The sequence below is a fragment of the Struthio camelus genome, chromosome 5, assembly GCF_040807025.1.
Source record: "Struthio camelus isolate bStrCam1 chromosome 5, bStrCam1.hap1, whole genome shotgun sequence".
In the NCBI taxonomy this organism is placed as follows: Eukaryota; Metazoa; Chordata; class Aves; order Struthioniformes; family Struthionidae; genus Struthio; species Struthio camelus.
Window position 1 is genome coordinate 75,317,069 of NC_090946.1, and position 12,292 is coordinate 75,329,360.

Here is a 12,292-nt window from a genome sequence, read left to right on the forward strand (position 1 = left end):
CAATCCTCATGTCTGATTGATAGTTTCCATTTTTTTCCAAATTTGGAATCACATGCCGAGTTCAGGCCAGCAGGCGGGAAGGTGTAGAAGCACATCAAAAAGTAAATATGAAACTCCTTTAGTTTTGAAGTCCAAATTTGGAAAACTAGTTATACACTAGTAGACTTAACAGTAAGGTAATTCAGTGCAGTTAACAATCAGTACTATAAACTATGTCTCTAAATTGCCTAAGATAGTGTTGACCGTATACAAATTATACCTAACAAGTCATAAACAGGATTACGAGAAAAGATAGCCACTTAAACAGGGATTAGCTAGCTACCGTAGACCAGGATGTAAACATCCCGCAGTCACCAGGTGGTATTAGTAGTGCAAACTCTTCATTGGCATTTCTTAGGCAGGAGTCCACCATAATCAGAAAGACTGTGCTAGCATCAAAGACGATCATGTCAGTCAGGTGTTATTTAAGACTGTGAAATGTCTGTGTTTCCCAGTCTGAAATGTATCGCTGTGTATGAGAAAGTCACATCCCCTTTGACCACCAGGCAGCCCTTCACCCCAAAGCTTGCAGAGGTGAAAGAGCACATCGCTGCAGTCGCACACAGGCCTTTCCCATTGCCAGTGAGGAAGAACGGCAGAAAGCAGGGCGAGGAGCAGCGTCCTCCTTCCAGCAGCCCGTTAGCACAGGAAAAAGCTCCCAAGCGGCAAGCAGCTCGGGTAAGTGTTGGCTGGCCTGTGGGTGAGGCCAGTTCTCTCCTGTTTGGATCCTAAAAGACATCAAAGATTTCTCCTTTCAGTAAGCTGAATGCGTCATTACCTGCTTTTCTCTGGAGAGATTTCCAATACCTCAAATACATCCAGTGCTAAAAAAACACCATTCAATACTACAAGTTATTGCCCACCGTCTAAAGCTTACGAGCAAGCTAAATAAAAGCAATACTTTAGAGAAGCTTTACAAAAGCCACAGTATAATCCTTTCCTGTCTCTGGAGAATTTTCAAGGATATGCCAATTTTCCCATTTGAGTCGGCTGAATAAGTCAAAAGATCAACATTCTTCAGGGGGCAACAATAAAAATGCTTGGAATAAATCAAACTGTTTCATACCAATAATCTGAGTTAGCTGAAGTTACAAAAAAAAATTAAAGCCTTTGAATCATTTTTTTTTAAAATGTGAAATTATCAAAAGGGAACATTTCCAAAAAAAGTCTCCCTCAATTTTCAAAATGAGACATTTATGATCGGTTTTGGCCTCGGTGCATCACTGATTCTGTGATTAAAAAAAACTTTGAGAGAAAAATTCCAGTGGCATGTGTGCACAACCACCTTATTAGTGTTATTAGTTATTAGTAAAGTGTACGTACTAATAGCGGTACGAGCAGCATTTCAGACTTCCTTAAGCATGTTCAGTTCCACACCCGTATGCATACAGCATTTCTGAACATTTTACGTTTAATTACTGTATGATTTCCTTTGGAAGGGAAAGTTAAAAGATGTTTCCATAGATTTTTTTCCCTACTGTATTTTCCATACATAGGGTCCCTACTGAAAGGGATGTTTGTATGATATGAGCAGAAAGGATGTCCAAAAGAAAATAAAATTATAGTGTTGGCATTTCCAATAAATATCCTATCTTCCCCTTCATAGTCTGTTCTGTGCTAAATAGTAACAGTAGAACTTTCTTCCTAAAAGAGCTTTAGGTCTGTTACCACAACCTTTCACCCATGCTACAGAAACACTATCCAAATAACCAAAGATTTTGTAATCAAACAAGCTGCAACAAATATCCAGCTGAAACAGCAATTTACGGGGCTCAGGGCAAAACCAAACTATTTCTGTGGCCTATAAAATTATGAGGCACCGAGAGTCTTTCCCCATATATACTGTGACTAATAATCATCAGCCCATACAACAATGATATTTGAGCCACTCCCTCTATCGTCACCTTTCATTTGAAATCATCACGTCTGCCAAAACCAGGACCTGAATTAAAAACTGAAAAGTGAGATTTTAATCAGCTTTCCCAGACAGAGCCATGTTGTGAAAGACCAGGAAGAGCAAATTTCCTCTCATAGTTTTGGGAATACGTGAGCAACTCATATACATTCTAATTCAGAAAGTGCATGTATCCTGCTAACAAATTTTCTTTTGAATAACATAACTGAAAGGTTGTTGTGGTGTTTTGCTTTGTTAATTTCTCTCAAAGAGTAAAACCAACAATTAACTTACAGAAGCAATGAAAATGTTTGGGTGCTGCCCACATAAAGAGTTAGAGCTGGGAAATCACAACCCAGATGTTCTTTTTCCAATCTGGAAATAAAATCCTAACCTGCCAATTTATGTTTCATCTGTACCGTTTTTCACTCAACTGTAGTATAGACAGCTCTGGGATGGATTGACAATTGTTTCAAAAAGCCTATGAACCTTGAACAGCATTGCTCAGATCCTGAGTTTCTGCTACATGCTCGGGAATTGGGACAGAGCTGGTGTAACTGGCCCCAATTTTATATTCTCCGTCTCAATAGAGCTTTTGCTTTCCTTTATTGATATGGGGGTTCCTGTGTCACTGCTCCTTGCTGCACCCACAGGGTGCCCCGGATGGCTTCCTCCGCCCTGCAGGGTCTCAGGGAAAGCCAGGCTACAGAAGTGCCATCCAAGGCAACGCAAGTCCGCTGCGCAGCTCGTTCATTGTTTTCAGCCTTCCATCCACCATGAGGTCCTCCCAGCGCAGCCTCCCACCACCCACGACTCTGCCGCTCTGGCCTTTCACTGGCACATCATCCCACCTAGCCGACGTCTCCTGCACAACGCCACAGGCTGTGCATTGTCTCCGTGATGGAGAAGAAGGTGCCCAAGAGGCCTGGACCACCACAACTAGCCAGTTTTGAAAGAGCTCTGGAAAAACAGTGCAGCACTTCAGCATGCTAGCATGTGTAGTACCCCCCAGTTGGAGTCTTCTTGGGTAAAATTCATCAGAATGGGGAACTCTGTGCAAACAAACGACTACTTTTGGTTTCTTCCAGCCCAGCAGGCCAGAACAGGTAAATATCTACGATCTCAGCATTCCAGCAACTACTAGAAATATGCACAGAGGTTTCAATCATGCTTAATAATTGAAAGTAGAGAAGGGAGTTTCAGATATTGTGTTAATCAACAGGTCCTAAAGGCATATGACCTTCTTCAGAGGCAAAGTCTGGCATGATAGCGAACCTTTTCCATGACATATACTTACAAAGCACAGAAACACAATCAGCAAAATTATTTCCTTACTGCAAGATTCAATATTGAGTCACTGGTGAACAAATGAGTCATTGATACAAGCTTCAGATATTCCTACGCTAAAATTAGAGTATAAGTCATATGTAGAGAATCCACTGTTGCCCCATAAGCTGCCTATGATCGCTTTTTCCAAATGCCCAACTAGAGAATGTCTGGTATGTTTGGACTGATGTAAAAAGTCTAGGTTTTATATTCATGATTCCAGTTCATCAGTAGATAAATGTCATGTGAATGGGCTTGTCTCAGCCCTGATTTCAAGATTTAAAGGAAATTCAGCAGTGGAAAAAGTGTTGCTGTTCCATTAGCTGAAGAAGCCGAATCTCATCAGAAGTATATGCTTCCATTGTTTTTGTAAAGGGAAAACACAGTTTGGCAGATTACATCTAAGTAGTTCAACAACAAAGAGTTCATGATAGAAAACATTAACTATAAAAGAAAACATATTTATTAGTAAGTGCAAAGAGAAGTTCTGAAGGGAATCATTATGGATGGTCTAACACCTAAGATAATGGTCTGGGATTCAGGAAAACTAGATAAAATTGCAAGCTCTGATGCAGACTGCCTTTATAACCTTGGACTACACACCAGCTATCGTTGAGCCCAAGTTCTCCAGCTGTAAAATGGAAATATGGACATTCCAAGTCCCTTCTTTGACTGTTTGGCTCTCCTAGATTGTTATATAAAAAGAGATAGAGTTATTTGCCCATGAAGGAAGATGACAGGCGCCACACAGGCAAGCGTGGGACTCAGGATGGTGCAGCCCGTAGAAGAGGGGTTTGCTCTGGGGTGTTCCCCAAGAGTTTAGGAACCCCGGGTGCACCACGGCCAGAGCCACCACACTGTGGGGTTGCCGTAGCCTCATGAGTGCAGAGCATGAGTGCAGAGCAAACCTAGTCAGCAAAGGAGAAGTGACACTGCAGACTCACACTGTAAGCATCTAGATACCTTGGAATTTCGTACTGATAGCTGTTGACTGTGTGCATTGATAGCTGTTAAACGAGCAACTGTTAAACATGCGCACTGATAGCTGCTGAATGTACTGATAAGCATCCTGTTGACCATCCTGTCGGCATCCATACTGTTATCACCTGAGACCATCTGTTCCATTGTCCAGCTATGGTCTGGCACTGATTAATGAACTAAGCCCGGGAAGGATAAAAGGGAGTAAGCCACATACCTCTGTGTGGACTTGCATTCACCGTCAGCTGGCCTGCGGACCCGACAACCCACCCACCAGCGGGGACGCCCCTGATGCCAACTGCCAGAGAGAACCTGAATCTTCTTGGCGCAGCTTGAGCGTGGTGAGAACAATCCGAGGAAAACTATACCGGAGGGGTGGCCCACAAGGACAAGGAAAGGGCGAGAGCGGTCATTATACCGTGCATCCGAGAGCACGGTATAATGTAGAGTCATTGTACTGTGCTTCCGTGGCTTAACCATAGAGCTCTGATATGTGTCTGTTTTTAATTCTTTACTACACTTCTTAGCTTTGTTATACTTGTAGATTGTCTGCTGTTAATGGTTTAGTGTTGTCCAGTGTCTGTCATATGTGTAGAACCGCTTAGATCTAATAAATTGTTACATCTGAGAAAGAATGATCTCTCAGGTTCAGTGCAACTAATCCCAGAATACGAAAGAGTCCCGGACGCCCCTCTAGAGGCGCGTCACGGAAGAGAAGGATGAGGTGAAAGAAACCAAAGTGAATGCAGCGTGGTCCAAGAAGCGGGAAAAGCCTGGGTTTGGCATTCTCAGGGGCTGAAGGAGTGGCTTAGTCCAAACAGATGGCACAGTGGTAAGCTGGTGTGAAGGGAGAGCTGTAGAGCTGTCAGGGGCATGGGCACACAGATCTTTCAGCAAATAGGCAGTAGACTGAAAACAGCAGTAGTTCAAGGGGCATTTAAATATACAGCCAGATCTTCAAGGCTGGCCTGCACTCAAGAGATTCATCAGATGAGCCCTATCCGTTATGATTGCAAAGGAATCATGCCCATAGCCGTAAGACCTAAAGCCTAGTACTAATATTGCTATGTCAGCCAGATAGCCCTTGCTGGTCTGCATCCTTTCAAGCAGAGAACTGGAATCAGATCCACCAGCCAATGCACTCCCTTGTGGGTATAAGCTGTGTTTCTGCAAGGGGGGGGCTGTCAAAACAGACCCACTGAGAAAGCAACTAATGTCATCAAGGCAAAAGCTGGCTCCTTTTTCTTCAAATCAGAGCTACATCAATTTGCACCAGCGAAACAGCTGGCTCAGAAACCAAAATAGCTCATTAGTCAAGGGCATATTCCAAGGCTTGAATCATCTTTAGCAAAGGGAAGAGGCTCAGTGTCAGTGAGTTGGACAGGGGATACAGGAAAGGCTAACTGACCTTTAAGGAGAATGTCAGCGCAGGGAACCAAGGCTTAAGCCTCAAAAGCCCGGAGGTATCACATTTGTTAGTGCCAGGAAATCCATGGCCCTCTGAATAGGCAGGCACACTTACCAAGAGAGCATGCAGGTCCAGATGCTATGTGTGCCTTGATTATTGCATAATATTATCAAATAGTACTTTTAAGAAGCCTTAAAAGGCCCTGCTCAAACAACTTAAGCTTACTTTTTTCAAAGGTCAGCCAAAAGACCAGCTCCTTTCTTTGATCTAAATATTAACTAACAAGGATGTTGAACCTGTCCTCTGCCTCTGTCACCTCTTTCCTGAAGAAAGTAAAACGGCAGGTTGCTGGACATAATTAATGTCCCTTCTGCCAAACCAGAACACCTTCCCTGGAGCATAAACTGAGTGATTTGAGGAATTTGCTAATCCTGGGATATCTTAGCAAGAAACTGTAAGAAGCACAGTGCTAAAGCTTAATCTTGCAAGGATGAGAAGCTCTTGTCATTCATACGTCTCTGAGTTTCCTATAAACCTACTGGGTTGCTTGTAAAATATTACCTTGGTAAAACCACTAACCCTTTATGAGGATGCCTTTGCAATTTGTCCTTTTAAATTCTGTCTCCCTGTCTCCGTTCCTCTTCCAGGTGAGAACAAGCCAAGACATACTCACTTCCCTGTGATATGCTGCCAACATCACTGTAGGATCTACCACTAAAAGGGGCCGGCTTCTGCTCTTCGCACACTGCTACAAATGCCATTGCATTAAGAATTTTTGACGTCGTTACGGAGTGCTCTATAGTTGTGTGAGTATAAATAGACACAGCGCTAGTAAAAGACACTCAGGGATAAATAGCATAGGTACTGGATTTTGTAAGACCAAAATAACTCCATGTTATGCACTGAAAGTACCTTCCACTGGCTGTCACGTACCTGCTGTTACCAGCCTGGGTTCTTGTTTTCCCCTGAAAGGCCAAAAAAATATGTGTGACTTAAAAAGCCATGGGGCTTCTCTCCTTCCTTCCTAGATTGTGACACCGAGAAGGTGGGATCCACTTTCAAGTACACAGTGAGTAACAGTGCTCATTTCCCAAAATCTGCCAACCCCCTCAGAGCTATCAAGATCTCAGACAAAACGCCAGCACCTGCAGGAACTCCTCTCTCCCTTCTTCCCTTACAGCCACGGGGTGTCTTCCACAGCTCCCACTCGCAGGGCCCGTTTTGGGGGTTTCAGCAGTGCTGCCTTGCAGGCCCTGCAGCCAGGACTGACACAGAGCTGCCACGTATATCTGCACAACTGGCACAAATGAGCTGCAACACACACACGGATGATCTCAGTGAGAAGCAGGAGCACTAGAAAGATTTGGGGCGAGCTGAGATGCATATTTTTTTCGCCTGATTCCAGTATGGGTGAGAAAGTCCATGGTGCTGGGGGAAGGCAGGGAGGCAAGGATGCGGCAGGTCCAAAATGCCCATATTTTGTTGCACTTTGTGCCTTGGACCAAAGCCAGGGGTCAGTGCTGCAAACCAGGCCAGTTAAGTATCACTTTGATCCTGAAATAATGGGTACCAGAAGAGTCACACTCCTGGCATGTGACCCCTTTGACATTAATTCATCAGGGACTGGCTTGGCTCAGATCATACATCAGAGGAGAATGTGAAGTCATAGAGAAATATTCTGTCAAGATACAATATAGGGAAGAGCTTCTAATCTGCAGTGTAACTGACACGGGCTCACATCCAGAACTCACCAAAAAAAGGTAAAACAATGCTTTGGCTTTAATAATGGTGTTTGTAGATACCCTCTTAACACTTTAAATCTGTTTTTTTTTACACTGCAAGTTACTATTCAACTGCTTCTTTTGTTGTTTTGTTTGTTTATTCTATTTTAAATTAGGATATTATGGAGAAATTCAAAATTCAGAACAAATCTGGCTGATTGTTCTCACCTGATAACTCTTTTGATCTCTTGGGTACAGTGTAGTTAAGAAGTTGTTTTGAAAGGAGTCTTTCGGTGATCTTTGCCAAAAAAAGGTTCAAACACTATTATTATCCTGCAATGCTTATTGTGTCAAATTTTAGACCATTTGAGCAATGAACGATTTTTGACATTAAAGCTAGATTCCTGTATTTTTACCCGGCTTCCCTGCTTTGCTACCAACCTTCTATCTGGTGCTGTATATCGCTTTCCCCTACTTTGAAGAGAATTTCCCATCTTGAGTGGGAATGATGTGATACTCTAGCCACAACAGTCAAGCGTTTCTGACTGTGGTGAGAAGGTCTAAAACTAAAAAGAGAATAGTTCTAGCCATGCCAAGTGGAAAGTGGCGACACAGGAATGAAGCCCTGTATGGAAATGAACTCTTAAAGTTGCATGGAAGCCTATTATTTTAACACAGATACCTTGTCAGCAAGGTTTCTCCCATTTCCATAGTCACACAACTTCTGCTGAAAGACTATACGTGGGACTGACATTTGGACTTTGAAGTGCCAATAATTCAGGCTCAACATCAAGAAAAAAGACTATTCAAAGAGATGTTATGAAATATCCACCTAATTACTAGTAGGCACGTGCAACTTTGTCCTGTTTACAGTTACATCCTCACTGCAAAGTTAAGCTCCATTCCTTATGGGGTTTAGCACCCGTGCTTTCATCATCCACAGAAGAGTTTCAGGAACCTTCTGAGTTTTACTCTGGGACATTCTTTGCTCCATCTGGTCAGTCAGCAGGGGACAGGATGTCTCGCTTCTAGAGATACACAATCTTCTGCTACAGGCCTGGAAAATCTGCCTCCAGAGGATTAAACAGCCTCCAAATCAGCCCTTCTGAAATAGTGTTGAAATAAAGAATGGCAACATATCCAAAACACTGATTAAACCTAAATTAAGCATGAAGTATTTATGGTAGCCTTTCTGTGGGTGTGAACCTGCTGAACCAGGAGCTGTGCAGCAACATCTGAAGCAGCAGCTGTTCAGGGACAACGTAAAAACATAGCAAGACAAAAGTGTCAGCTGGTAGCCTTACCTTAACAAGGCCTGCTTGAGGTCTGTTTGCACAGCACACTGGAGGTGTGTCCACAGTTCCCGGGACAGGAATCAAGAGCTGTGAAGATGCAGTAGCACAGGCACCAACCCACCCCAGCAACCTGAATACGTACCCAGGGATCTTGGAGAGCTTGTCTGATGGTGAACAACCCCTGAGAAGACCTTCACTGCACTCTGCGCTGCTGTTGTAACCTCTGCCAGCTTGATAAAACAAGCACAGATAAGCTAGCAGCTGTAGAGTTGCTCGTCTTGATGTCAATATAGCTTCAGAGAGGCCTGAGCCTACCTGGACCTCTCGGAGAAAGGTCCATTAGAGACTCATGAAGGCTTTGGAGAGTGGTGACACCAATACCTTGAGTCCTAGCAGGTGCAGGACAGGAAGTCCTGGAGCACCTCCAGCACACCTGAAGGGTGAGAGATTAGAATGCAGCAGCAATAAGAGCTGCTTAAACCCTGCTCATTTTCACAGGCAGAGATTAGAGACCCTCATATCAGCTGCAGTCACTGTACCACCACTATAACCCTCCGCTAGTCCTTACTCCACCTGTCACCTTTGTGAAGAAATTGTCCCTGACCCACTCCAGTAATCTGGCTTGCTTGTGCCTTACTGTGTTTCCTGCCCAGAAGATGTCAGGATGGTTGATATCCCCCATAAGAGCTAGGGCTTGAAAACATGAAGCTGCTTCCACTTGTCTAGAAAAGGCTTCATCTATCTTGTCTATTTGATCAGGTGGTCTGTAGCAGATGCCCACCACGATGTTACCTGTGTTGGTCTCCCCTCTGATCCACAAGCTACTGACCACACACACTCCATAGCACATCTCCATGCATCTGAGCTGCTCTTCTGTGCGGAGCATAACCTTCCCACACATCTTCCCTTCCTCCTTCCCAAAAAGTATGTATCCATCCATCACAGCAGTCCAGCTGCGAGAGCTCTTGTAGCTTCTGAGCACAAAGAAGCAACGGATGAGTCAACACCCTGCCTATCCAGGACTGCTGCACTATGTCTCTCAATCCAATCAATACATCTGGGCACTTCTTGAAGTGATCGGCTAAGGACACCTAAATTAGATGTTACACCTTCATCACTTGATTATTATGCTGAAAACTACTAACAGCAGCCTTTGGGCAAGTCTTTAATCCACAACCCCCACACATACCATTGTAAGAAACTTGTCATGCATACTCTTCCAGGCTCAGTAGAAGGAATTACTATCCTTTTTTAACGCAGTAAAGACAGAAGAATGGTGGAAGCTCTCTCCCAAGAATCTAGTTTTCATGGCACGACTTCATAAGTCAGGGATTTCCCAGCTTGCCCAGACAAGGTCAGGGTTGATGTACTGGTTGCCTTGGGTACAGGAAAGAGAAAAGTAGGGAGCAACACAGAGGAGGACCCTTTTGAAGTCAGAGCTTGTCAGGAGCAGCAAACTTTGGAATGTCTGTACAGAAGCTACTTGGTTTTACTTTTTTCTATGATATTCAAGGAAAGAGAAAAAATACACTGTTTATTCTTCAGTAAATAAACAAGATCGTACTGAGAAATACACAAATTTCATATTATCAGTGTCTCTTCTAAATGGAAGAGCCATAACAAGTGACAGCATGCTTACAGCCCATTTTTTGAACCTTTAAATTTTCTCTCACACAAGGAAGAAGAGCTAGGGTGAAAAACACCTTCACATTCTGCAAATTGCAACTTAGTTTCTTTGCTGTGAGTTGTAAAAATCTCACTGACAACATTTATAATGAAATTTGAACCATTTTGACCTCTTAGTGGTCATGATGATCCCAGTGCAGACTGTTTATACGACGAAGGCCTTCATTCTATGCAGTGCAGCAACACATCCCACCAACATTTGAAAGCCTTGCTTAATCCAGAATCCAGACTAGCAATTTCCTCTCTTCTTACTGCAAGGCACTGCTTGGTTCAGTTGCAAGTTTGACTACTGCTCTTTCTCCCAGCATACCTGGAGGTAAAAAGGCACCATAAGGCAACACACCCATCCCGTGGCAAGGAGTAAGTGAGGTGATGGTGCCAGCTCTCCATACAAAGGAGGTGCTATGTGTACTCTTTGGCTGGAAGGCCAGTTGGTTGGTAGGTACAGCATTGGCTTTGAGAGAGCAAGGGAGGCCAGCAACTTCAGAAACAGGGGCAATAAAATGCATCTTCAGAGGTCTATCAAGGATTCATGGACTGTTTTGTCTATTAGGGAAACAAAAGCAGTACAAAAAATACTTCCCCCCCGCCAAGCAGAGCAGGGGACACTCCGAATCAGGAAACATGATGGTACCTTTCACCACTGCAGCACCCAGAAAGTCCCTGGTTGTCTGCTGGCAACAGAGTCACATTCCCAAATACATATAAGAGTGTTTGTCCCCTGACTTCAGCGGGCCTTAACACTTCTAAAATTCCTGTATGAATCCAGGCAAAAATGGGCAAAGCCTGCTATTTGCTGACAAAAATGCCATCTGCGGCTCTCAGGGAGAGGCAGTACATCCAGAGTCCCTCCTCACCTGCTTCCCCTCCCAGCAGGAATTAGCTGACTGTCCCAGCAGAAGGACCAAGAGCTGAACACTCCTGCTGCATCATGGGGATTGAGAATCCCTCAGAAAGGAGGCTCTGGGATGGGCAGCCCACAGGAAAGCTGTTTGCTGCCCTGCGGCAATGCTGCGGAGCTTTGGGCACCTTTGACTTGCTCTGCATTCAAAGAGGTAGACTAGTGAATGATTGTAAAGGGGGAAAAAAGCCTCCAAGTCAGCCTAAGGGGAGGAAGGGACTATGGGTCCTTCTTTTTCCTGAGAATCAGGAGAGGTCCTTCTGCCACTTTGCAGCATCTTTTAGAATGTCCTTCTTGCACAGAAAGACGTCCAGGCTCAGACTGCCTCACTTTTCCCTATATATCAGACGCTGGCCCCTAACAGAACAAGGTGAACAGGATTGAACTGGAGGGATCACAAACATGGATCCAGTCCACTAATCTGCAAGATCTTCAAGTCCTGCTTCACTGACTTACAGAGAGCTCACCGAGCCTGAAGCCATGCTAGTATGTGGGTGCTGCCTCCATAGGCTACTGCTCCAAACCCACCTGCAACATGAGCAGAACAGGCCTGGGCCGACTTTGCTTCTTCCCACACCTCAAGACACCATTACAGATAATGGTCACCCCGTTATCTAGACATCTGCCCGTTATCTAGACTACACTGCCATCTCTCTGCCACCTTCAAAGACAGACACCCCCAAGGGTAGAGTTTCCTTAATTAATGAAAGGCCATAGTTTTTTCTGTCTCTTTTTCCATCTCCAAGTTGTGATTCTTTCTGCTAACTTTCTGCCTGGCGTGAATTTCTATAACAGAGCGGTAAAATTCTGAAAATAGACACTTACACTGGAAAGCCTGACACACCCTATCTGGAGCCTATGAGTGGCAGAACCATCACCAAAAGCCAGCCCAGACACTAGGCCATGCTAGCAGCATTCAATCAAAGCTCTGAGCAAAGCAGCCCTAAAAGAAGCAAGTAAATGGGAGCTCTGCAAATGCTTTTGTACAGAACCCCCAGGCTCTTTTCATCACTGAAAGGCATTTGAGTTTGTACTCTTTATGGT

At 44.2% G+C, this 12,292-nt stretch overlaps 1 long non-coding RNA gene across 1 annotated transcript; it reads left to right on the forward strand.

The window, feature by feature from the left end:
• Nucleotides 1-4,348: 4,348 nt before the first annotated feature.
• LOC138067542 (uncharacterized) lies at nucleotides 4,349-10,229 on the forward strand. The gene is made up of 4 exons (XR_011141689.1): nucleotides 4,349-4,578; nucleotides 6,293-6,451; nucleotides 6,674-6,714; nucleotides 6,826-10,229. It is a non-coding gene; the product is annotated as an uncharacterized lncRNA (long non-coding RNA).
• Nucleotides 10,230-12,292: the final 2,063 nt, after the last annotated feature.